Source organism: Ochotona curzoniae, unplaced genomic scaffold (genome assembly GCF_017591425.1).
Source record: "Ochotona curzoniae isolate NIBS_2020 unplaced genomic scaffold, NIBS_Ocur_1.0 contig_2210, whole genome shotgun sequence".
In the NCBI taxonomy this organism is placed as follows: Eukaryota; Metazoa; Chordata; class Mammalia; order Lagomorpha; family Ochotonidae; genus Ochotona; species Ochotona curzoniae.
This window is the reverse complement of record NW_024465369.1, coordinates 32,584,898-32,609,073: the sequence shown is the minus strand read 5'-3', so window position 1 is coordinate 32,609,073 and position 24,176 is coordinate 32,584,898. Positions and strand designations below refer to the sequence as shown.

Genomic DNA, 24,176 nt, shown 5'->3' with positions numbered 1-24,176 from the left:
ATCACACTGGCTCCTGAAAAGCATTATGAACAGCATCAACTTGACTCACCTGGGGTTTAGTTGTGCTTTTCCAAGAGTAAGTACAAGGGATGAAAATGTTTACAACTGTGCCAGGGGAATGGGTACCTGCCATTCTTTGGTGTCATGTTAGGATGAAGAAAACACAATCAAAGATCTATCCTAGCCCCCGTTCTATAGACAGGGAGGCTGAGACCTACCCAAGTCACACAGACACTTACTAGGTCCCGCTGTTCAGAGATGACTGGCTCAGAGTCCTGTGAAATTGCTCATCATAGAGTCAGGTTGAAGATAGTGAGAGCTCACCTGCTAGGATTAAGATCCAAAGCCCTACTCCAAAAGACATGGCCCAATATGGAGGTCTTTTTTCTACTGCAGCCCACATGTGGAATTTGCCCGCCAACAAAACCTTGTATAGATTTTTTTTTAAAGACAAATCAATCTTTTTATAAAGGAAAACCAGGGACAGCTGTTTGGTGCTGTGGTTAAGATATCACTTAGGAACCCAATGTGATAATCTGGTAGCTAAAGTCCTCACCTTGTGTTTGCCAGTATTCCATATGGGCACGGGTTGCTGTCCTGGCTACTTCACTTCCCTTCCAGCTCCCTGCTTGTGGTGTGGGAAAGCAGTCGCGCAGGGCCCAAGACCTTGGGACCCTGTACCCAGGTGGGAGACCTGGAAGAAGCTTCTGGCTCCTGGCTTTGGATTTGCTCAGCTCCAGCCATTGTGTTCACTTGGGGAGTGAATCAGCACATGGAAGTTTTCCCAATTTGGAGAAAGAGTTGGGAAGCAAAATACAGGAGGGCACAGAACTCCCAATAGGATTTACCAAAAGCAATCTTTGCCACAACACATGATAATCAGCTTTTCATTTAAACACAAGGGAAAATCCTTAATATGCACATGAAAAAAATCAACTAATATGTAGAGGAACCCCAATCAGACTCAGGTGACCTCTCACAGAAAATTCTACAGGTCATAAGAGAATAAAATGACATATTCCAGAATCTGAAAGGAAAAAACTGTTGGCTCAGAATAACTTACCCAGCAAAACTTTCCTTTGTCTTTGAAAATGAAAGAAAATTCATCCACAGTAAAGAAAAGCTCAAAGAATTTGCCTCTTAGAGATCTGTGCTACAAATGATGTCTTTAAAAGATGTTCAGAGAAAAAGAATAGCACCTGCCAAAACCAAAAGCAAATGTGAAGCACATTCCAATAAAATGACAAAAGAAGTCTAAATCAGGGTCCGGCATAGTGGCTTAGCAGCTAAAGTCCTCGCCTTGAACATACCAGGATCTGATATGGACACTGGTTCTGATCGCGGCAGCCTGACTTCCCATCCAGCTCCGTGCTTGTGGCCTATGAAGGTGATTGAGGACGGCCCAAAGCCTTGGGATTCTGCACCTGCGTGGGAGACCTGGAGGAAGTTCCTGGCTCCTGGCTTTGGATTGTGCAGCACCGGCCATTACAGTCACTTGGAGAGTGAAACATTGGATGGAAGATCTTCCTCTCTGTCTCTCCTCCTGTCTATATCTGACTTTGCAATAAAAATAAATAAATATTATTTTTTTTAAAAAAAAGACTAAATCAATGAATGAACAACCCATTGCTAAAATGACAGGACCAAATTACTACCTGTCAATATTAACCCTGAATGGATTAAACTCATCAAGTATTATAGATTAGCAGACTGGATCAAAAACAAAACCAGGGCATGGTACAGTATCCTAGTGGCTAAAGTCATCAGCTTGCAACCCCCAGGATCCCATATAGGTGCCAGTTCCTGTCTTAGCTACTCCACTTCTCTTCTAGCTCCCTGCTTGTGGCCTGGGAAAGCAATTGAGGACAACCCAAAGCCTTGGGACCCTGCACCCATGTGGGAGACCTAGAAGAAGCTCCTGGCTCCTGATTTCAAAATACCTCAGCTCTGGCCATTGAGGCTACTTGGGAAGTGAACCAGCAGAAGGAAGATCTTTCCTCTGTCTCACCTTCTCTCTATAAATCTGAGTTTCCAATAAAAAGTAAGTAAATCTTTAAAAAAAATGTGTGTTGTATATAGGAGACATTTCTCAACAGCAGAGATATACCGAAACTGAAAGTAAAAGAATAGAAAACGATATTCCAGGCCAATGAAAAGGCAAAATGAACTGATATAGTTATTCTTATATCAGATAATGTAGACTTTGACATGGAAATTTTAAGAGAGATGAAGAAGGGTGCCACATAATGATCAAAGGATTTATTCAGCAAGAAGAGATCACCTTACTGGTTTCTTAGGATGTTTGCTCTTTCATCTCAAATTTTACTTGTTTTTTCTCTCTTGCTTTTCCTTGCTAGCCTGACCAAAAGTTTGTTTTGTTCATCTTAAAAACAAATGGACTTTTCTTGTTACAATTTGTAACTTTTCAGTTTCAATTCCATTTATTTCTGCCATGATTCTTTTTTATCATTTCTTGCTTTCTATTCATTTTTTTTTCCTTTTTAACAAGTCCTTAAGATGTATTATTAGATCATTTATTTGAGATGTTTCTATTTTTGCAAGTACTTGATGTTATAAATGTCCCTCTGAATGTTGTTTTTGCTACATCTCATGGGTTTTGATATTTTTGTTTTTATTCTAATTTCTTCAGAAAATTATTTGTTATTAATTTATTCAGTGACACATAGGTCATATAATAGCATCATTTTCTTCAAGAAGGTTTTTTGTTTTTCATTTCTTCAGCAGCACATTGGTCATTCAGTAGCATGTCATTTAATTTCACGTTGTTGTAAATTTTCTAGTTTTCTTCCTTCTATTGATTTTGTTTTATGGCTTTTCATTTAAGGGGATGTACAGTAGCTGTATAATAGAGACTATCATATGCAGATGTGAAGATACAATGTAGTGTGCATCTCTATTTCCAAATCGAAGATGGACTCCCAGTGAAATTGTTGAATATATCTTGACAATAGGATGCTAGACTGCCTGCCATTGTCCACTCCTAGAATGTTAGGATGCACTTAAATAAAAGAATAATGGACCTATGACTGTTTATGAATGATTTTACTATTGTAATAATATATGGAAAATCAGTGGGGAGAGGGGATTAAAAAAAAGGGGGAGGGGAAATCCCAGCATCTATGGGACTGTATCATAAAATAATTTTTTAAACTAATCAGAGAAAAACGCAATTCCTTTTTTGGTGAGGACAATTTTACAAAGTAACATCTGCTATGACTATAATTTCATAGATGAGATGACTTTTTTTTTAACACTAAAAATACATTAAATATAACCTTAGTATAAAGGACAGATTTTTTTTTATATTGAATCACTTTTTTTCCAAGAGCTTTTTGCTATGTGTTTTCCTCTTGTTTCCCCACAGAGTAGTAAACCTTTATGAACAATCAGAGGAGGCTCAAATGTCCTGCTTTAGACTCCTGATTTACAAGGACCCTGTACATCTTGTCCTGCCAACTAGCATCACCATGTGAGCATTTGATAAATGTTCTTTGATGATAAAAATGATGAGGACAGAATGGATTTATAATGTTTCTTATAGTTAGGGAACTACATGCTAGAGATGGAGAGGACTTAAATTGCTTTTCCAAGGTCACACAACCAGTTATAAAAAGGAGCTGGTACTTGAATAGAAATCTTCCCTCTCCTGGTTCAGAATCCTTCGCCCTTAGCAGCACGGATGCTGAATAAAGAAGTGTTGCAGAATGATTCTTATTTGCTTAAAGCTTGGGCGGGGGGCGGGGGGGTGCTACTCTGAGGCAAGAAAGATAAAATGAATTCCAATATCAGGCACTTATTGACAGGTGTAAAGAGCGAGTTACTAGAAGTGCAACCGGTGTCACATGTAAAAAAGGCAGCGAAAAAGGGCATCAGGGATTTTTCTCTATGACAAAACACAACAGCTGGAGGGGCCCGGTTGCACTGCCACAGATGCTAACTGATTTCTGGAGTTCACTACTGGCATGGCTTAGGCCGGTTTTTCATTTTCAATTGTTGTTTTTATTTGAGACACAGAATGGCAGAGCAAAAGGAGGCAAGAAGAGAGAGTGCCCATCTAGTGACTCCCTTCCCAGATGTTCTGAGCAGCTGGAAAAGCTGCAAACTCAATCTGGGTCTCCATTTGGCTATCAGGAACCCACATAACTTAGCTATCATTACGACCTCCCTAAGTCTGCATTAGCAGGAAGCTGGCTGGCATCAGAGCCGGTACTGAACCTAGTCACATACCCATCTCATTAGAAGTGTGTTAAACAAGAAGAAATGCTAGTGTATCCATTATGAAACTGTAATGAAGACAGCTTCCCTTCCTTTCACATTTTACTTAACAAAGGCCAACTGCCAATAATTGTGAATTACCTGTGACTAACCCTATGAAGAATAGCAGTTGCACAGGAATTCCAGGAGTCTCCTAAAAGGAGATGACCTGAAATGGTAGGCATCACCCAGAGCTGGGGAGAAAGTATGCAACCGTCAAACTACAAACAGCTGAGCTGCCCAAAACCCTCCACATGGTTGACACCATGGATCATCCCACACAGCTTGAAAACCTGTTTGATTATCAATTGACTGAACTCATTCTTTTTTCTAACTACAACCTGCAGCTACCCCCCTTCCTTTTAAAAGTCTTTTTTTTCTGGTTTATTGGGTAGAAAGAGTACATTCTGGATCCAGATAGCACTCTTTTCCCAAGGCTTCCTCAAATAAATCCTTTTCTTTTATCAACTGTCATTTCCAGTGAGCCAACTGTCCCGTGACAAGCAGCAAGGGTCTGATTCATTTTGCCAAGTAACCGTTTTACTCAGGTGTCACTGGAGATACTTATAGTGGAGATTCCTGGACCGCAGTTCAGTAGCCTTAAAACATGAAACTTTGGTGTGCACACCCATGGAGTACCTTTATAGATTATATTCTATTCAAGTGTATTCAAGTATAAGGGAGCAAACTATAGCGTCTTAGATGAGGATATGCAAGGAAAGGATAAGGAAGTAAATTTACCATGACAAATGATTTGAAATAACCCCAAGTGAGAACCATAAGACTTCGTATGACCAAAATCTGCTCAGGAAAGTGAGCCAGTGGAGGTAAATAACCAGGGCTGGTTTACATTATTGTTGCGTGAAAAGCTCTACTACAGTGTAAGTGATGTTTTTGGAACTGATGATCTTGTAGGAATCTAATGCTTTAAATTTTGAGGCATCTGGCTTCAGTGCTTTCAAGTTTCTGGAAATGAAACGTGGGGGCAGGTAGTAACAGAATATATCAGAGATATGACTTTTGTGTATGAAAAGATGATTCAGAAAGATTGTATGTTGTAACATAGATGTATTTGAAGAAAGTTCTCTTTTGGGCAGGCTGCTGAACCGATTCAAAGCCAGGAGTCAGGACTGTTTCCCTGGTACCCCAGCTGTATACACCTGCTGGGTCAAGTTTCTCTTTCAGACTCCTGGACATTTTCAGTTTCAAATGCGACTTCCTTTCTCCCTGTTTGTGACAGAAGATTCTATTTTCTATTAGCAGTTCCTGGCTTCCTTCTTAACACTTCCTGGCATTCTCAATGAATTAACCTTGCCCTAATTTAATTAGCCAGCAAGTTCTTACTTGTAAATCATCCTAGGTTTGTTTCTAGATGGTTCAGATAGAAGGATGTGGCAACACAAAGGAAAGAAAGAACCTCAGAATTCAAAGTATCTTTGAACTTTAAGACTGGTGTGTGCTGGTTCAGCTTTGTTTTTGCATAAGGAAAGTGTGTGTGTGTGTGTGTGTGTGTGTGTTTAAAGTGGTGCTCAGCCCTGTGGATGCATGAATGGCGGAGTTATTGTTTTAATTTCAGGGATTGAAATTCTTGCCTTTCTCACATACTTGTGTGGGTGTGGTCTGGGAGAGCTCTTGTTAAAATGGAAAAACAGCAGTGGGAGTTAGAGACAGAAGAGGATATGAGGCAGGGGTCCACCTACTCCAGGACTGTCACATATAAATGCATAGCTCTGGGCAGCATGTTAGCCTCTTCCTCCTTCCCAGACACAAGGACACACACCTGGGTCCCCACATCCCAAGTCAGCATTATTCATCTAAGAATAGCACATAGGTTCACTGATTGTGTCAGAAGGATATTCAAAGTCATAACAGTAATTCAACATTTGAACATCTGGAAAATGTTGAAAAACATTTTCAACATGTACTGTGACTCACCTGGAAGAGGGTATGAAGCAGGCATCCCCAGCCGTCACTGATGGGCATAAGCCTTGGGACATAGTGAAACAATAAAACAGAAGTGTGTTGGGTTGCCAGGGCTGCCATAGCAAAGTGCCACAGAGAGTGGCTTAAACCACAGAAATTTATTTTCTTATGACTGGAGGCTAGAAGCCCAGAATCAAGGTGGAACCAGAGTTGTTTTCTTTCTGAGACCTCTCTCTGACTTGTAGAGGACCATTTTCTCCATATGTCTACATGGAGTCTTCTCTGCACGCATCTATGTCTGCCTGGCTCCTTTTTGAGGACATCAGTCATACTGAGCAAGAGCCCACAGAATGATTGCATTTCCACTTAATGCAATCACCCTGTGATGCATTCAAGTTTAGGATTTCAACAAATGTGAGAGCAGTTTAGAAAGTTCATAAAAGGATGAAAGTAAGAGATAAGCTTATTGTGGTACAAAGAACTTTGAAATGTATGCATAGAGTTTGGGGGGGGGGTTCCAACATTTATTTATTTTCTTTATTGGAAAGGCAGATCAGATGTATGGAGAGGAGAGGGAAAGCTCTTCTATCAACTGGTTCACTCCCCAACTAGTTGTAACAACTGGAGCTGAACCAATCTAAAACCAGGAGCCAGGAGCTTCTTTCTAGCCTCCCATGCATGTGCAGTGTTCCAAGGCTTTGGGCCATCCTCCACTGCTTTCCCAGGCCACAAGTAGGGAGCTGGAAGGGAAGTGGGGCAGCCAGAGCACAAATTGGTACCCGTATGGAATCCTGGAGCTTGCAAAGTACAGATTTAGCCATTGAGCCAAGGCACTGAGCCCATGGAATTTTAATATGTGTTTTCCTTGAGCTTTTTGAAGACTTCCTGTAGATTTACAAAGAAACATTTCACTGAATTATTCTACTTTTGGGAAATTACACTAAGGAAATAGAATTCCTCCAATAATAGTGTTTATAGTACTTCCCATATAATCCTCTTTTCTTACCCCTTATATATTTTGAACATTTCTTTATGCATCTTAATACCTACAGCATCAATCTTAACCACTAGCTCATATTTTGTCATTAGACAAAGACTTTACTAGTTCTATTCTTAATTTTTTGAATAATAAAAATATATGAGTCAAATAAAAAACATGGAAGGTAAAAAGTCTTTTTAAAAGTTTTAAATTTATATTTATTTGCAAAGAGGAGAGACGGGCAAAGAGACAGAGACAGAGGACAAGAGGGTGATCTTCCAGTTTCTGGTTCACTTCTCAGATATCCTCAGTTACTAGGGTTGGGTCACACCACAACCAGGAAACTGGAACTCCATTCAGGTTTCCCACAAAGATGGTGGAGACCAAAGTCTTGAGTTACCACCTGCTGCCTCCCAGAGAATGCCTTAGCATGAAATTGGATCAGAAGCGGAGTAGCCAGGATGCAAAACAGGCCCTCAAGTGTGTCAAGTGTCAGGGTCAGCTGCTGCACCACAATGCCCAGCATGCAAACACTGAGAATATAGCCTACATCCCATCCCTGTCCCTCATAAGCCACCCCTTGTATTAGTTTCTTGTATATCCTTCTGATATCTTCTTATGCAAATAAGAGGACACATTCTTCTTTACTCTGCTTTCTCATACAAAAGGGAGCATGCTGTTCATACCACTTCATACCTTGCTTTTTCAAAATGTAACCTATTTCTGGAATTTCTGTTATTTACACAGTTCCTCATTCTCTCCTACAGTCACAAAATGTACAACTGTGGCTAAACCATAGTCGATTTCCCTGGTCTTCTACCTTCTACACAAAGTTGTTTCTAATCTTTTTCTGTTACAAATAAAGGCGCAGAGAATACACTCTGACACAGGTCATTTCCTACATGTACCGGCCTATCAATAAGATAAATTGTCAGGAGAGGGATTGCTGTGTCATCATGCATCTGTTGTTGTGATGGGCATAGCCATGTTGTCCTGAAAGACGACTTGCATCATCTTGGCAGTCCCATGTGCAGCAAACTGAGACTCTCTCTTTATAGCTTCTCTGCCAAAGAATGAGTTGTGGGGCCCGGTGCAGTGGTGCAGTGGTTAAGGTGTCCTTGCCTTGCACGCCCGGGGTCCCATATGGGCACCGGTTCTAATCCCAGCAGCCCCGCTTCCCATCCAGCTCCCTGCCTGTAGCCCGGGAAAGCAGTCAAGGACGGCCCAAAGCTTTGGGAACCTGCACCTGCGTGGGAGACCTGGAAGAGGCTCCTGGCTTCGGATCGGCATAGCGTCAGCCGTTGCACTCACTTGGGGAGTGAATCATTGGACGGAAGATCTTCCTCTCTGTCTCTCCTCTCTGTATATCCGCCTTTCAATAAAAATAAATCTTTAAAAAAAAAAAAGAATGAGTTGTGAACTGTTAAATCTTCATCAATATGAATAGTCTCATTTAAGATTTTAATTTATTTGAAAACCAGAGAGAGGTATAGGAGTGGAAGACAGGAAGACACAGGAAGATCTTCTATCTAGTGATTCATTCCCCAAATGCTCGTCACACCCAGGACTGGGTCAGGCAGCAGCCAGGAGTCAGGACAGGAGTGCCAGAGACCCAAGTGCTTGCACCATAATGAGCTGCCTCCCAGGATGCGCACAGCAGGGTTCCAGTGTGGTTCCAGGACTGGGACTCCAAGCCAGGCACTCTGGTGCGACATACATTGCACCAGATCAGGTTGTGAGCATGCAGACTGCTTCTCCTTGTGCTGCTCGTAGTCACACTCAGATTGATAGCCTTGTAGCTGCAGCTTAACTTGTATTTTCATGATTTCCTGAACATAGATTTCTCCAAGCTGAGTGTGTACCAGGAATGCATGTGTTTTTTGTGTTTTTTTTTTTTTTTTGGCTTTTGATCTATGCTGTCTAAGAAGTCTCAGGGGCTTTGAAACCACAGAGAGGAGCCCTCCCCACCTCCTGTGTGTGACAAATGGTGTGAGTGTACATCACTAATAAACAAACCGCAGAAAATCAGTTTCCTTGAGCATTTATACATTAATTCTAAACTTAATTAATTAAAATCCCTTCACTGATTGAATATTTAATTACAAATTTAATATGCAGGATTATTTAGAGTACTTCAAATGTTTTAAACAGCAGTGATAATAAAATGTACTTAAAATATCTACACCATAAGTTGGATTCACCATACTTGTTCATCTAACTTCTAAGGTTGTAATAACCCTAATTTTTTATGCTTTCCTGGGAGTACAGTGACTTTAGCAGAGCCCAAAGCAAAGGGTGTTTTCCAGTTGTCAATTTAGTTGACTTGTACTTGCATCTTTTGTTTGTTTGGCTTTGTTCTTTGTTTGAGAGAAAGAGGATGCGTGATGAGTTCACTGTCCAAAGGTTCACAGATGCTCCTGGCTGATGCCAAAGGTAGGAGCCAAGAACTCAGTCTGATTTTCCCACCTGGGCAGCAGAGACTTAACTACTTGAACCGTCGTTGCTGCCTCCCAGGCACATTAGCTAGAAGGAAGAGTGGGGAGCCAGAGCTGGGACTCAGACCTATACACTCCCATGTATTTAAGGATTCCCATAGGAATCTTAACTACTAAGACAAACACCCAAACTGTACTTTGTGTCTTTAGAGGTAATTGAATGCTAAACCATTGGTTACCAAACTAGGCCTTTCCCCTGCTTTTTAACAGGTTTATTTTTTAGAGCAGTTTTGTTTCTATAGCAAAACTAAGTGCAAAGTACTGAGATTGCCCATATTCCTGGCCACCAGTAACAATATCCCTCATAAGAGTGTTGCATTTGTTCTAAGTGGGAGCCCACAGTGATTACTCAAGTTGATCACCCAAAATCGATAGTTCACATTGGGATTCATTCTTGGTGTTGTACATTACATAGGTTTGAACAAATTTATGACATACTGATACAAAATGATACTGCCAGGGGTTGAGCATTTGGCATAGCAGTTAAGAAACTGCTTGCAATATCTGTATCCCATATCCGAGGACCCAGCTTCAGACCCTGGCTCCTCTTCTAGTCCAGCTCCCTAAATCACAGCCTGGAAAGCAGCTAGTGGTGGCTCAAGTTCTTCGGTCTTTGATACACAGGTAAAAGACTCAAGGCTCCAGTTCCAAGCTCCAGACTCCAAGCTGACCCAGCCCTAGCTGTTGCAGGCATTTGGGAAGTCAACCAGTGGTTGGAAGATCTCTCTCAGCATGCTTGCTTACCTGTCTCTCTTTTTCTCCGTCATTCAAATAAATGAAAGTAAATTTGAAAAAAAAAAAAAAAGGTTTTGAAGTTTGAAAAACATAATGCCATACACAATAGTTTCAATTATCCAAAACTCCTGTTTGCCTGTTCATCCCTTCCCACCCACTGCCCAGACTGCTCTTTTCACTGTCTTAACAGTGCTATCTTTTCCAGATTGTCATATAGTATATAGCCTTTGCAGTTTGGCCTCTTTCATTTAGTGACATGTATTTAAGCTTTCTCCGTGTCTTTTTGGGTTTTATTGGCTCATTTCTTTTTAGTACTGAATATCGCATTATAAGGTTTCACTATTTATTTATCAATTCACCTCCGAAAGGAAATCTCATTTCCTTCTCAACTTGACAATTATGCAAAAGTTGCCAAAAACAACCATGTGCACGTTTTTGTGTGGACCTAAATTTTCAATCAATTTGGAAAAATACTGAGGAATGTAACTGCTGGGTCGTATGGACGTACAGGTATGTTTAATTTTGTAAATGACAGTCAGTCTCTCAGAGTGGCTATCCTACATTGCCTTTTCACCATCAGTGAATCAGTTTCTGTTGCTCCATATCCTCACCAACAGCTGCTGTTGTCAGGGTTTGGGATTCTGGCTATTCTAAAAGGTAAGCCCCAGTGCCTCCCTGGGGCTTTAATTTGCAATCCCCCAGCCGAGCATCTTTTGTATGTTGGTTGGTCCTCAGTTGGTAGGTTTGGCTCCTTTTACTAACTGGGTTCTCCTGATGAGGGAATTTTTCCTGGTCCTCCTTTTACATAGATTTTGGTGTCTTGCAAAATGATCTTCCTGAAATGATGTATGCTTTCTGGTTTGCTTGTTCAGCATTACATAAACAAAGACATGTCCCCATTAAATATTAACCTAGTCTTTCCAGCCTCTCTAGACCCTACGAGTAGCAGGCCCTTCACAGGTTTCATTGCTCCTCAGAGACAGGGAGCTTGCCGCCCCCTCCCCCAGCCTCCCTCTCTAGAGCATTAGGCTAATCCATTATCTTCCAACCCTCTCCTCATTCTTTTTAGCCTTGTAGAATTCCTTTTTTTTTTTTAAATTGTAGTTTGGCTATTTCACTGCTCCATGGCTTTCCCCCTCTATCCAATTGAAAAAAAAATGTACTTTATAATTTATCACATGAGATTCTATTGTGAGCTGCTTCATTATTTTATATAACTCCAAGAAAGTAAAATCACAAAAATTAAAATTAAACTATGACATAACGCCTTAGTAACAGTCTTATGAATCAGTTAAACAAACCTCTCATTGTTCCACTGTATCTATTCTGAGGGATTTAACAATTTTCCTGTCTTCTATTGTCTCTCTCTTTCTCGTCCTCTCTTTTCACTGTATTTGAAAGACAGAGACAGACGCATATGGACAGAGAAAAGCCTTCCATCTGCTGGTTTGTTCTTCAGATGACCACAACAGCTAGAGTTGAGCAAGATGGAAGCCAGGAGACTGGAACCTCATCTGGATCTCTCATATGAGTGGTAGAAAGATGAAACCACTGCCACCCAGAGTGTCCCTAGCAGGGAGTTGGAACTGGAGTCAGAACTAAGACTCTGACCTGGTACTCCCTAAGGAAATTAAAAAGGTGCTCCAAGCAACGCCCTAATCATTGCACCCAATGCTAGCTCCCAATTGTGTTTCTTGATGTATAGTAAAACTGTGTGTATGTGTGTATCAGTACCAGAATATAACATGGATCCAGATAGGTGTGAATGTATAACTTCCTTTCTCAGATTCCATAAAGCACGTGGTCCCTGCATTGGAAAAAAACGGATAATTTCTTGACATTCCTCTGAAGATGAGAATTTTCATCATAAACAGTGAATGTGTATTCCACTGCTGTATTCTATTGCCTAAGTACACAACTCTGAAAGTCTTCTTGGTAATTTTGTCCTTGAACTTGACTTTAAATATTTTAAGTAGTGATCAAACCAAATCTTTAAAATAACAATGCACATCGCTAAATGAAGAGATTATGGAAACTTATTATGCAGGACACATGTTTGAATCAGCAGTTAAAATGTCCCTTGGGAGGCCTGCTTCCCATATGGAAGTGGCTGTGTTCCAGTCCCAGAACTACTTGAAACTCTAGCTTCCTGTTAATGCATACACTGGGAGGCAGCAGGGGACAGCGCTAGTTGGCCTATGGGAGATCTGAATTGAGTTCCCAACTCTTGCTTCAACTTGGCCCAGCTCTTGGCTGCTGTAGACAGTTGGGAGTGAACCAGCATATGGCAGAGCTCTTTCTGTTGGTCTGTTTCTGTATCTGTGTGTGTGTGTGTGTGTGTGTGTGTGTGTGCATGCCTTTCAAATGAAGAAGAATAATTTTTTTAAAAATGGGTAGTATTCATAGAAAAGCAGGATTAAAAGATAATTTATTTTTGGTGCAACTTTAAAAAAAATCTATGCATGCTTTTTCAAAACATAATGAATACGGTCCATGAACTTTCTGGTTTCTCCCTCTGCCCAACCTATGTAATGAAGCTTTTTGCCAATAAAAAAATAAAATACCAACCAGCAGCCAGCATTGTGGCATAGCAAGTAAACTACCTCTTGCAAGGTCAGCAACTTGTGTAGGCACTGGTCCATGTCCTGGGATGACCTGGGAAAGACACTGGAAGATGGCCCAAGTGTTTGGTCCCATATGGGAGATCTGGATAAAATTCCTGGCTTTGACATGGCCAGTCCCTGGTCATTGTAGGCATCTGGGTAATAAACCAGCAGATAAAAGCTCTCTCTCTCTCTGCCTTTCTCTTTCTCTCTCCCCTCTTTCTCTAACTATAGCTTTTAAATAAATAAACAAATCTTACAAACATGGCCATCCATGGGTGGCAACTGTGGCACAACAGGTTGGCTTCTGCTTGGTACACTCACATACCATGTCAGATTGCCTGGGATTGAATCCCACCTCTGTGTCACATCCAGCTTCCTGCTAATCTGCACCCTGGGAGACAGCACGGGATGGCTTAATCCCTTGAGTTGCTACCACCCATATGGAGACTCAGATTGAGTTCCTGGCTCTTGTTTTATGCCTGGGCCAGATTCTGCCATTGTAGATATTTGGGTGGGGAGTAAACCAACAGATGCAAGATTGCTTTGTCTCTCATTTGCTTTGACTTTCTTTTTTTTTTTCAAAGATTTATTTATTTTTATTGGAAAGTAAGATATACAGAGAGGAGGAGAGACAGAGAGGAAGATCTTCTATCCGTTGATGTACTACCCAAATGGCTGCAACAGCTGAAGCTGAGCAGATTTAAAGTCAGGAGCCTTTTTGGGTCTCCCACACAAGTGCAGGGTCCCAAGATCTTGGGCTGTCCTTGACTGCTTTCCCAAGCTACAGACAGGGAGCTGGATGGAAAGTAGGGCTGGCAGGATTAGAACCAGCGTCCATATGAGATCGCGGCACATGCAAGGTGAGGACTTAGCCACTAGGCTATCATGCAGGGCCCCCTCTGATTTTCAAACAAAGGAATATAAATAAACTTTTAAAATGACTATCTATCTTAGAAGTACTTCAAATTTGAAGAATGGGGCCCAGCGGTGTGGCCTAGCAGCTAAAGTCCTCGCCTTGAACATGCCAGGATTCCATATGAGTGCCGGTTCTAATCCCGGCAGCTCCACTTCCCATCCAGCTCCCTGCTTATGGCCTGGGAAAGCAGTTGAGGACGGCCCAACACCTTGGCATCCTGTACCCGTGTGGAAGACCCGGAAGAAGTTCCTGGATCCTGGCTTTGGATCAGGATAGCATCGGTCGTTGGGCTCACTTGGGGAGTGAATCATTGGAAGGAAGATCTTCCTCTCTGTATATCTTACTTTCCAATAAAAATAAATAAATCTTTAAAAAAAAATTGAAGATTGTTAAAATGTAAAAACAACTCTTGTAATTAATAAATATGAATCTATAATTTAATTGTCACACAGTTAATAAAACAATCACAAAACACCCATGGGTGTCTGTATTTATTTACTCAATTTTATTTTTTATTATAAAAGTAGCAAAACAGAGAGTGAGAGAAATCTTCCCTCACCGGTTCAAATGTCAACAACAGCCAAGGGTAGGCCAGTTGATCACAGAGTCAGAACTCAACCCCATTCCTGTGTGTTGGACACAGACCCAAGCTTGTGAGCCAATGTCTGCTGCCTCCCAGGTTGGGAAACTGAACTGGAAGCAGAGGAGCCAGGGCTCAAACCAGGCACTTTGATATGTGTTGTGGGTGCCTATAGTAGCAACCTCAACAGCTATACCAAATGCCCATTCCGTTCCCCATATTTATTAAATTTATTTAACATCATAATTTTCCTTTTCATACAATGCTGTGTCATTTTAATGTTGTGTGTGTGTATTTCCCTTTTTTTGCATGCTTGAATGATACTCGTTAACTCCTTTCCCTTTCTTTTTTCTTTTTCTTTTTTTTTTAAAGATTTATTTTATTTTTATTACAAAGTCAGATATACAGAGACGAGGAGAGATAGAGAGGAAGATCTTCCTTCCAATGATTCACTCCCCAAGTGAGCACAAAGCCGGTGCTATGCCAATCTGAAGCCAGGATCCAGGAACTTCCTCCAGGTCTCCCACACGGGTGCAGGATCGCAAAGCATTGGGCCGTCCTTGACTGCTTTCCCAGGCCACAAGCAGGGAGCTGGATGGAAAGTGGAGCTGCCGGGATTAGAACCGGCACCCATATGGGATCCTGGCACGTTCAAGGCGAGGACTTTAGCTGCTAGGCCATGCCGCCAGGCCCTCTCTTTCTTTTTTTAAAATACCATTTAATTATTGGAACTAGTGGTTCATTGTTATCATAAAAACAAAACCAAATGACAGAAAATACCCCACCAAAAAAATAGAGAAGTGTGGAAACTTGTATGCAACACATACTCTTCTTATTTGTATTGTTAATGCAATTTTCTAAATATCAGTCCAATTTTATATAACTTATAATGTTTCCCATAGTGTTATCAGAGATAGCTACCCCAGAATCCTTGTTCTCATGCAAGAAAAGAATTTCATATGTGAGAACAAGAGTAGCAATAAGCATGTTAGGTTAGTGTAATGAAAATGCACCTGACAGACCAGGGGAGCATCTTAGCAAAGAGCTGAGAGCCACTCCTTCACCTTGCTCCCCCACTCCTCCCTCTGCACTCCTTTCCTTCTCTCTTTCAGACTAATCTTGCTAGAATTATATTAGTCTTAATTTTTCTTTCTGTTATATATTTGAAAGGCAGAGAGGAAAAGAGAGACAGAGCTCCCATTTGCTAGTTCACTCTTGAAACACAGCAATAGCCAGGACTGGACCAAGCCAAAATAAAGAGCCAATCTCGGTCTCCCATGTAGTGACAAGGTTCTAAGCATTTGAGCCATTACCTCTCCTTCCAGGGTGTGCTCAAGTAGGAGTCTAGGGTTGACAATTGAATCCAGGTGCCATGATACGGGATGCGTGTATCCCAAGGAGCATCCTAATCATATCTTTAAAAAATCCTATCCAAAATATCCTTGCTTTCTGAAAACATCAAGGTGTTTCAAGCATTTCTATATTTCTCTTTATCATAAAATATGGTTTAGGCTACTTTTAAAATTTTTTTCATTATATAATTTATAGAAATAGGGCTTCCCCATCCCTCTCTTCTTCCTCCCTCTTCTCCACCCCCAATACTACCCTGTATTTTTAAAAGATTTATTATTTTTTTTATTGGCAAGTGAGATATACAGAGAGGAGGGAAGACAAAGATCTTCTGTCTGATGATTCATTCCCCTCAAAGGCCGCAACAGCTGGAGCTGAGCCAATCTGAACCCAAGAGCCAGGAGCCTCCTCCAGCTCTCCCATGTGGGTGCAGGGTCCCAAGGCTTTGAGACATCCTCCACTGCTTTCCCAGGCTATAAGGGATTAGAACCAGGACCACCGGGATTAGAACCAGCACCCACATGGGATCCAAGTCACTAGGCCACCGTGCCGGGCCCTACTCCTTTGTATTTTACAGTAATGTAGTCCTTCAGCTGCAGTCACATTTCCAACTTTCTGCTATTTATATATGTCATGACACTGAAGCTATAGGTAATAGTAGCTCACCTAGTATCTTGTTGTCATGGTATATTTAACAGTTTCTTTGAGGGTTCTTCTTTTATTTGGGAGTAGAGATACGTACTGCCATGCATTCTTTTTAAGATTTCTTTTTATTGGAAAGGCAGATATACAGAGAAAAGGAGAGACAGAAAGATTTTCTGTCTGCTGGTTCACTCCCCAAGTGGTCTTAACTGCTGGAGCTGAGCTGATCCAAACCCAGGAGCCAGGAGCTCTTCTGGGTCTCCCATGTGGGTAGAGGGTCCCAAGGCTTTGGACCATCCTTTACTGCTTTCCCAGGTGACAAGAAGGGAGCTGGATGGGACGTGGAGCAGCTGGTACAGGAACTAGCGCCCATAAGGGATCCTGGCACTTGAAAATGAAGATTTAGCCACTAGGTGATTGTACCAGGCCCTGCCATGCATCTTTGCATCCTGATATTCTAGTCCCCATTATAACATTAATTTATGAGAATATATGTGTATACTTGATTACTTATACATCTTTTTGTCTTGTATTTTGATGAAAGTTGTCTTGTATCAGAGATCACACGATATTTGTCCTTTTGGGACTGGCTTATTTCACTGAACATAATGGTCTCTAGCTGGGACCATCTTGTTGCAAATGGAGATTTTCATTCTTTTTAATGGCTGAGTAGTAATCCATGCAGTCGATGTACTCAATTTCTTTATCCTTTCCTCTTTTGGTGAGCATCTGGGTTGTTTTCATGTCTTTGCTATTGTGGATTGTGCTGCTATAAATATAAGGTTGCAGGTCACTTTCTCATATGCAGATTTCATTTCCTTTGAATATATGTATTTTAAATGTTTTCTATACAAAATATTGATATGTTTAATCAACTATTGTTTTATTATTCTCTTTCACAATTTTTATATGCCTTATGATTCACCAACCTACAGCAACTTGATACATACTGCAGGTTTTGTACAAATGCACTTTCTAAACTCACATGTACAGCAGTATTAGTCACAATAGCCAAAAAGTAGAAGCAACCCAACTTTTCGTTTACAAATGCATGGATAAACAGAATGTAGTGTATACATAGACTAGAACATGTTCAGCCTTCACAATAAGGTCCTGCCGACACCTGCTACATTATGGGTGAATATCGAGGATGTTGTGATGAGTGAGATCAGTCAGTCAGAGAGAGGCAAACAATGCAGGATTCCACTTAAGTGAAATGCCTGGAGCAGTGGAATTCATTCACATGAAAAGCAGAGTGGAGGCTGAAATTGTTGGGGTGGGGAGGACTAGAGAGTTGTTGCTTAATGAGCAAAGGGTCTTAGTTTTGCAGGATTAAAAGAGCTCTAGAGATTGGATGCACAAAATGTGAGTGTACTTAACACAACTGGACTGTGTACTGAGATGATACATTTTACGTTAATTGTAGTCTACCACAATTAAAGTTGTTTTTGGATGGACACTTTGACCAGTCGATCATGGGAATAACTATGTCTCACAAAAACTCCTTCAGAAAGAAAAAACTTGCTTATTCTGAAGTTTAAAAACCTTGATTGTAAGTATTAGCAATATTAAATGTCCCGTTAGTGCTTTCTGTCAGTTTTACGATGAAGAGTTAAGAATTCTCTTGGAATGATTTCCTAACCTGGGATCCATAGGATTTTAAACCTCAAAGAGTTAACAAGCTCCTGAGAGAGACTGTGTGCAAAATGCATAGGTATTCACATATGTATTTTCCCCCCAGAGGGAGATTTAATGGCTTACTTATATCAAATTCCAAATTCATGTGAACCTAAAAGAAACCAATAACCGTTGTTCTACAGAAATGAAGATGTTCTAGGGCTGTTGTGGCATATGGTGTTAAGCCCTTGCCTACAACCCTGGTGTCTCATTGGATGCCTATTGTGATCCCAGCTAGTCCACTTCCAGTCCAGCTCCCTGCTAACGTGCCTGGGAAAGCAGTAGAAGATTGTTGAAGTCCTTGGGTCCTTGCACCCATGTGGGAGACCTGGAAGAAGCTCCTGGCTCCTACTTTGACCTAGGCCTGCCTCAAGCCATTGTAGCCATTTGGTAAGTGAACCAGCAAATAGAATATATTTCCCTCTCTCCCTTCCTTTTTTTTTTATCTCTCTCTCTCCCTCTGTTTTTCTGTAACTCTTTCAATAAAAATAAATCTTTAAAAAAAAAAACAAAAATATTCCAAAGTGGCAGCTTCCCCAGCACTGTGAGGACAGTACTGAGCGGCTTGAGCAGTCCGTGGAAGCAGCAGACTAAAACCTAAGCTACGATGACTTTTGGCAGTCCAACCTGAACAACATGACCACCTGTCAGATATGTCACAAATGAAATTTCCTAACTGAGCAATGATGTGCATGGCCTGTCTATCCTTGCATGCTCTGAAGTGAGCCCAGTCAGGGTTGGTGCTGCTAGGGGGCTTTCAGCAAGGTGTGAATCACCAAGCAGCATTTCCAAGAGTGTTCAGTAATGACTGATGAGGAAAGAATTAGTGTCAATCTGTAACCAGTGAGATAGGCTCTAAATCATAACTAACAAGCATGGCTAAAGTCAGCTTAAAATTAATCACAGGGAGAAGGCAAATGGGGAAGGTGTAGAAGGGGGAATCCCTGAGTCTATGGAAATAAATCATGAAAAAAAAATTAAAATATAGGGCCCAGCGCAATGGCTTCAGTGGCTAATACCTTGCCTTGCAAGTACCGGGATCCCACATGAGTGCTAGTTGATGTCCTGGATGCTCTATTTCCCATCTTGTGGCTACTTTCCCTACTTGTGGCCTGGGAAAGCTGTAGAGGATGGCCCAAAGCGTTGAGACCCTGTACCCACGTTGGAGATCCAGAAGAAGTTCCTAGCTCCTGGCTTCGGATCAGCTCCGGCTATTGTGACCATTTGCAGAATGATCCAGTGAATGGAAGGTCTTGCTCCTTATACCTCCTTTTCTCTGTAAATTTGACTTTATAATTTAAACAACAAAATCTTTAAAAAATAAAATATGAATAAATATAAAGTAAAAAATAAACTTAATCACAGACTTCCTCTGGTAGCACGCAGTCTCAGTGATGGACTTGCAGTGAGGAAGACAGTGTAACAATTAGGTCTCCAGGACTGTTGTGACTCCACAGGTAGTGACACCAACATCCCACATCAGGGGTACTGGTTCCAGTCCTGGCTGCTCCATTTCTCAACCCAACTCCCATATGGTGCACATGGAAGGCAGCAGGTGATGGCCCAAGTATTTGGGTTCCTGCCAAAACAAGTAGGTCACCTGGATGGAGTCTTTAACTCTTGGCTTCAACCTGGCCCAGCCCTGGGTGTCATGGGCATCTGGATATATGGAGGATGGTGGTAGGTTCATGGCGGGTATGACAGGAACCAATCCTTGAGCCATCACAATTGCTTCCCATCATTAGAAAGCTGAACTCAGGAGCCAGAGGTGTGCATTGAACTTAGCACTCTCAGACAGAATGTGGGCACCTTGGCCAATATTCTAACAGGTAGGCCAAATACCTACCCTAAAAGCATTTTTTAAATTGTTTAAATAAGACAAAATAATACTTGAAAAACTGATTGATACTAATGTGTTTCTAATGCTAATTAGGACTTTAAAAAAGAACCCAGTATGAATCTCCCAAATAATTTTGATTTCAATATATTGTGCAAGATTATAAAAGGTGGACTACTCAAGTCATCCTGACAAGTTGTAGAACAAAGAACTGTGGCTTGCAGAGAGTCATATGATAAAGCTGTCACACAAGTCAAAGCTGGAAATGCCTTTAAACAATAGGATCATTCCACTGAGATCTAGCAACACAGGATAAGGGTAGCAAAAGAAATATAGGATGAACCAAACCAGTTTTGAACATATTGTAACTGCAGAATGCTGACAAACAGCATCTTTAGAGGGCAGAAAAATGTGACAGTGCCACTATTTCTACCTTTGCATCTTTTCCAAAAAAACAGCATGCTTAAGTCTTTATTTTCTAGTAGTATTGGTCCTGATTTAATTAGCAGAGTACCAGAATACCTTCTTTCCCACCTGGCCCCTCCTTCCTGTCTCCCTTGTTTGTACGTGGAGTTCATGCATCATTGGTCAGCATGCTAGCAGCATCAGCTGTCAGTGGTAAGCAAGTATACATTGTGTGATACCCTCACTTTTTTTTTTTAAGATTTATTTTTATTGGAACGTTAGATATACAGAGAGGAGAAAAGACAGAGAGGAAGATCTTCTGTCTGTCAACTCACTCCCCAAGCAGCCACAATGGCCAGAGCTGAGCCAATCCAAACCCAGGAGCCAGGAACTTCTGCCTGCTCTCCCGGCTTTGGGCCGTTCTTGACTGCTTTCCCAGGCCACAGCAGAGAGCTGGATGGGAAGTTGGGCCACTGGGAATAGAACCGGTGCCCATATGGGATCCCGGTGCACACAAGGGGAAGACTTTAGCCATTAGGCTACTGCGCCAAGCCCAATGCCTTCACTTTCTACTTTAAACTTATCTTTTGCCATCTACACAACCTCTGGTTGGTTGTTCATTATCATTCTGTAAAATTAAGACATGTCAACACCAAACCCCTTATTCTACCATTCTGCCTTGTAGACTTTTTTCTGGAAATTAGACTCTGAAATTTCCATATTCTAACTCCTCCAGCAGGAACACCAAATCTACCACTGTGATTAAAGGTCAGCCCCAACACACATAAAAGAAGAGTACAGTGGCTGAGGAAGGACTGATTCTGGACTTTGTGCTTTACAGCTAAGAAAGACTCAGAGTGTGTGGGGACTTGGGGGCTTCAGTGTAACTCTAGTGTGACTTCATGGGTCATCCTAGAAAACTCATCTAATGGATAAAGCAAGAATGTGCCCAATACTGGGATACTTTCAAAAAGCCACGGAAAATGGAGTTAGAAGTTCAACTTATTTGGGTGCAAAAAATTGTGAAATCCCTGTGTATAATTACATGGCAAGGGTGGATGGTTAGCCTAGTGGTTAAGACTCTAGTTATGGTGCTCTAGTCACATTTTGGAGTGCCCGAGTTCCATGCCTGATTCCAGTCATTTGCTATATCAGACCAGGCAGCAGATGATGGCTCAAATAATTTGGTTCCTGACATCCATGTGAGAAAGCTGGATTGAATTCCTGATTCCCCACTTTAGCCTGATCAAGCACTGGCTGTTACTGAAAATACATGTCATTTTTTAAAAAGTATGCATGATTTTTTAAATGCTTCCAGATAAACATCTTATTCACAAATTTTTCAGTCCTTCATATAACATTAGTTCTTTTTTTTCCCATACAACAGTACTTCTAAGAGAAATTACTTCCCAGTAATAGCTTAGTTTAGATGATCCTTTGGAAAAGAATCCTTTCATTATTTTGAAAAGTGAATTTGGGGTAGCGAATCCCTTTGTGAAAACTCACTTGAATGGACAGGACTTCTTATTTTTCAATAATTCACATTACCAAAAAAAATTTATTCTAGTGATGTGAGACCGATGCTTTGTTTTGGGAAAAAAAAACCCGCTAATATGGAGAAATGTATTATAAATGTACTTTAAAATTGATGAACAGGCAAATACCATAGGACAGACTTCAAGTTATCAGTGAAAAACTAAAATAAGCAAACCTTTATCTTTCTAGATTAGAAATAAATTGGGTCAGATTTTTCTGCAGAGTGCAGGGATTAAAGGCCATTTATAATCATTCCTCATTTCCATCCCTCAGTCAGTCAGCCCTATTTTCTACCACATCTTTGGCTGCTGCTGTAACTTCCCATTCTCATCACTGCCAACCCAACAACCAACTCCATCCAGCCCAGCTGCTCTCACAACCTGCTAATTGAATAGTTATGATGGCCTTTTTATCCATCTATTCAAACCCACTCCTTTGGCACACTCATAACTAGGATTTTTCCATTGCAGCTTTAAATGTGCTAATTTTCATATTGAAAATTGTTGTACTCATCCATAAGATGCAAAGAATTTGCCAGCTGAGATATTGGGACTGTGTTGATTGATTGCTATTTCTTAAATGGTGCCTCTGAGCAGCAAAACTTCATAGTATAATTAATTGAGCAGATGCATTTATAGCACATTAATTGAGGTTACGCATTTATATCACACATTGCATGATCCCATCAAATATGTCTAGAATGTATTCCTAGCTGGCCATCCTATGCCCTGTGCCTCCCTTCCTGTTTCCTCCTCCCACCCCCTTTACTTATTTCCCCTGGTAACTCTAGAAGCTACCAGGGTACTTCAAAAACTGTGGAAAATATGTATCATGAAAACCCTATGCATGATTAAAATGCTTTGCACCAAAATAAACTTGTAATTCCTTTTTCCCCTATGAATGTGTCAAAGTATTCTTAAAGATGAATACTTTCTTGAAGTAAATTCCGAAGCTGTATGAGTTGCTCTAGTCAACATTTATTGAACATCTGCTCTGGGTCAGGGATCCAGCTAGGCCCCGAGGACACGAAAAGAGACACATCATATAATCCACAGGAACCCTGGGTGCAGTGGTCTCATCATTGGTTTCTTTTTGAGTCAAAGCTGGTTTTGGAGCCCTTCTCTGCCCCAGTTTCTGTGTTTAAAAGTTTTGAGTTCAAGGCTCCACATTCTAGTGAGTTCTCTGGAGGATCCTAATGCAGGTGGTCCAATAAGAGTGCCACGTTCAGTATTGACTGAACTTTTTACACCTGTGCTTTTACTTTTGTGCCATTTACTCATTGCATTGTTATTGTTTTAAAGCAATTTAATGGAAAATGTTAGGAGGTCATGACAAAAGGGTCAAAGAAAATGATATCATGAAATAGCTATGCATGGATTCACACACTTTTTGCAAGAAAATAAATTTGCTTTTTAAAAAATATTTATTTATTTTTATTGCAAAGTAAGATACATACAGAGAAAAGGAGAGAGAGAGAGAGGAAGATCTTCCATCCAATAATTCACTCCCCAAGTGACTGCAATGGTTAGAGCTAAGCCAGTCCAAACCCAGGAGCCTCTTTCTGGCCTCCCATGTGGGTGCAAGGTCCCAATACTTTGGGTTGTCCTTTTTTGCTTTCGTAGGCCATAAGCAGGGAGCTGTATGGGAATCCAGGTTGCTGGGATTAGAACCAGTACCTATATGAGATCCTGGCGCGTGCAAGGCAAGGACTTTAGCTGCTAGGCCACTGCACCAGGCCTTGAATTGACTTTTAATTCTTTTCCTGTGCCTCTTTTGAGACACCCTCATACTTAGTGTCCTTTTTGTTACATATAAATTTTCCTCATTATTATTTTAAAATAAGAAATCTGATCATCAGATTACCAATTAAGCATGTCAGTGTTTGAATTATGAGTACTGTGTAAAAAAATCTAGATATTTATTATACATTTTCCTTACTTTTCCACCACAGTTAAAATCATAAAGGAAATACCTCCTAACAGCATTACAATAATGTATTTGCTTTATAACAGTTCACATTTCAAAGTTTGCTACCCAAAATGTTTGCTATTTTCTTTAAACTTTTCCTGTAGTCAACGACTCCTGCTTCCACAGAGCAAACATTTAGTTATTTAAGTCTAATTTAAGACCAAAATTATGACTTACTTGGGATGCGGCTCATTCTCATATACCTACTACTTTGATTATGAAAGTAAATTTTCACAAATCAAAACAAGAAAT

General features: G+C 40.8%; 1 long non-coding RNA gene across 1 annotated transcript; it reads right to left on the bottom strand.

The window, feature by feature from the left end:
• Positions 1-1,073: 1,073 nt before the first annotated feature.
• Positions 1,074-21,822, bottom strand: LOC121150892. Its single transcript, XR_005883037.1, has 3 exons — positions 21,811-21,822; positions 3,595-3,602; positions 1,074-1,166 (listed from the first exon to the last, which is right to left on the bottom strand). It is a non-coding gene; the product is annotated as an uncharacterized LOC121150892 (long non-coding RNA).
• Positions 21,823-24,176: the final 2,354 nt, after the last annotated feature.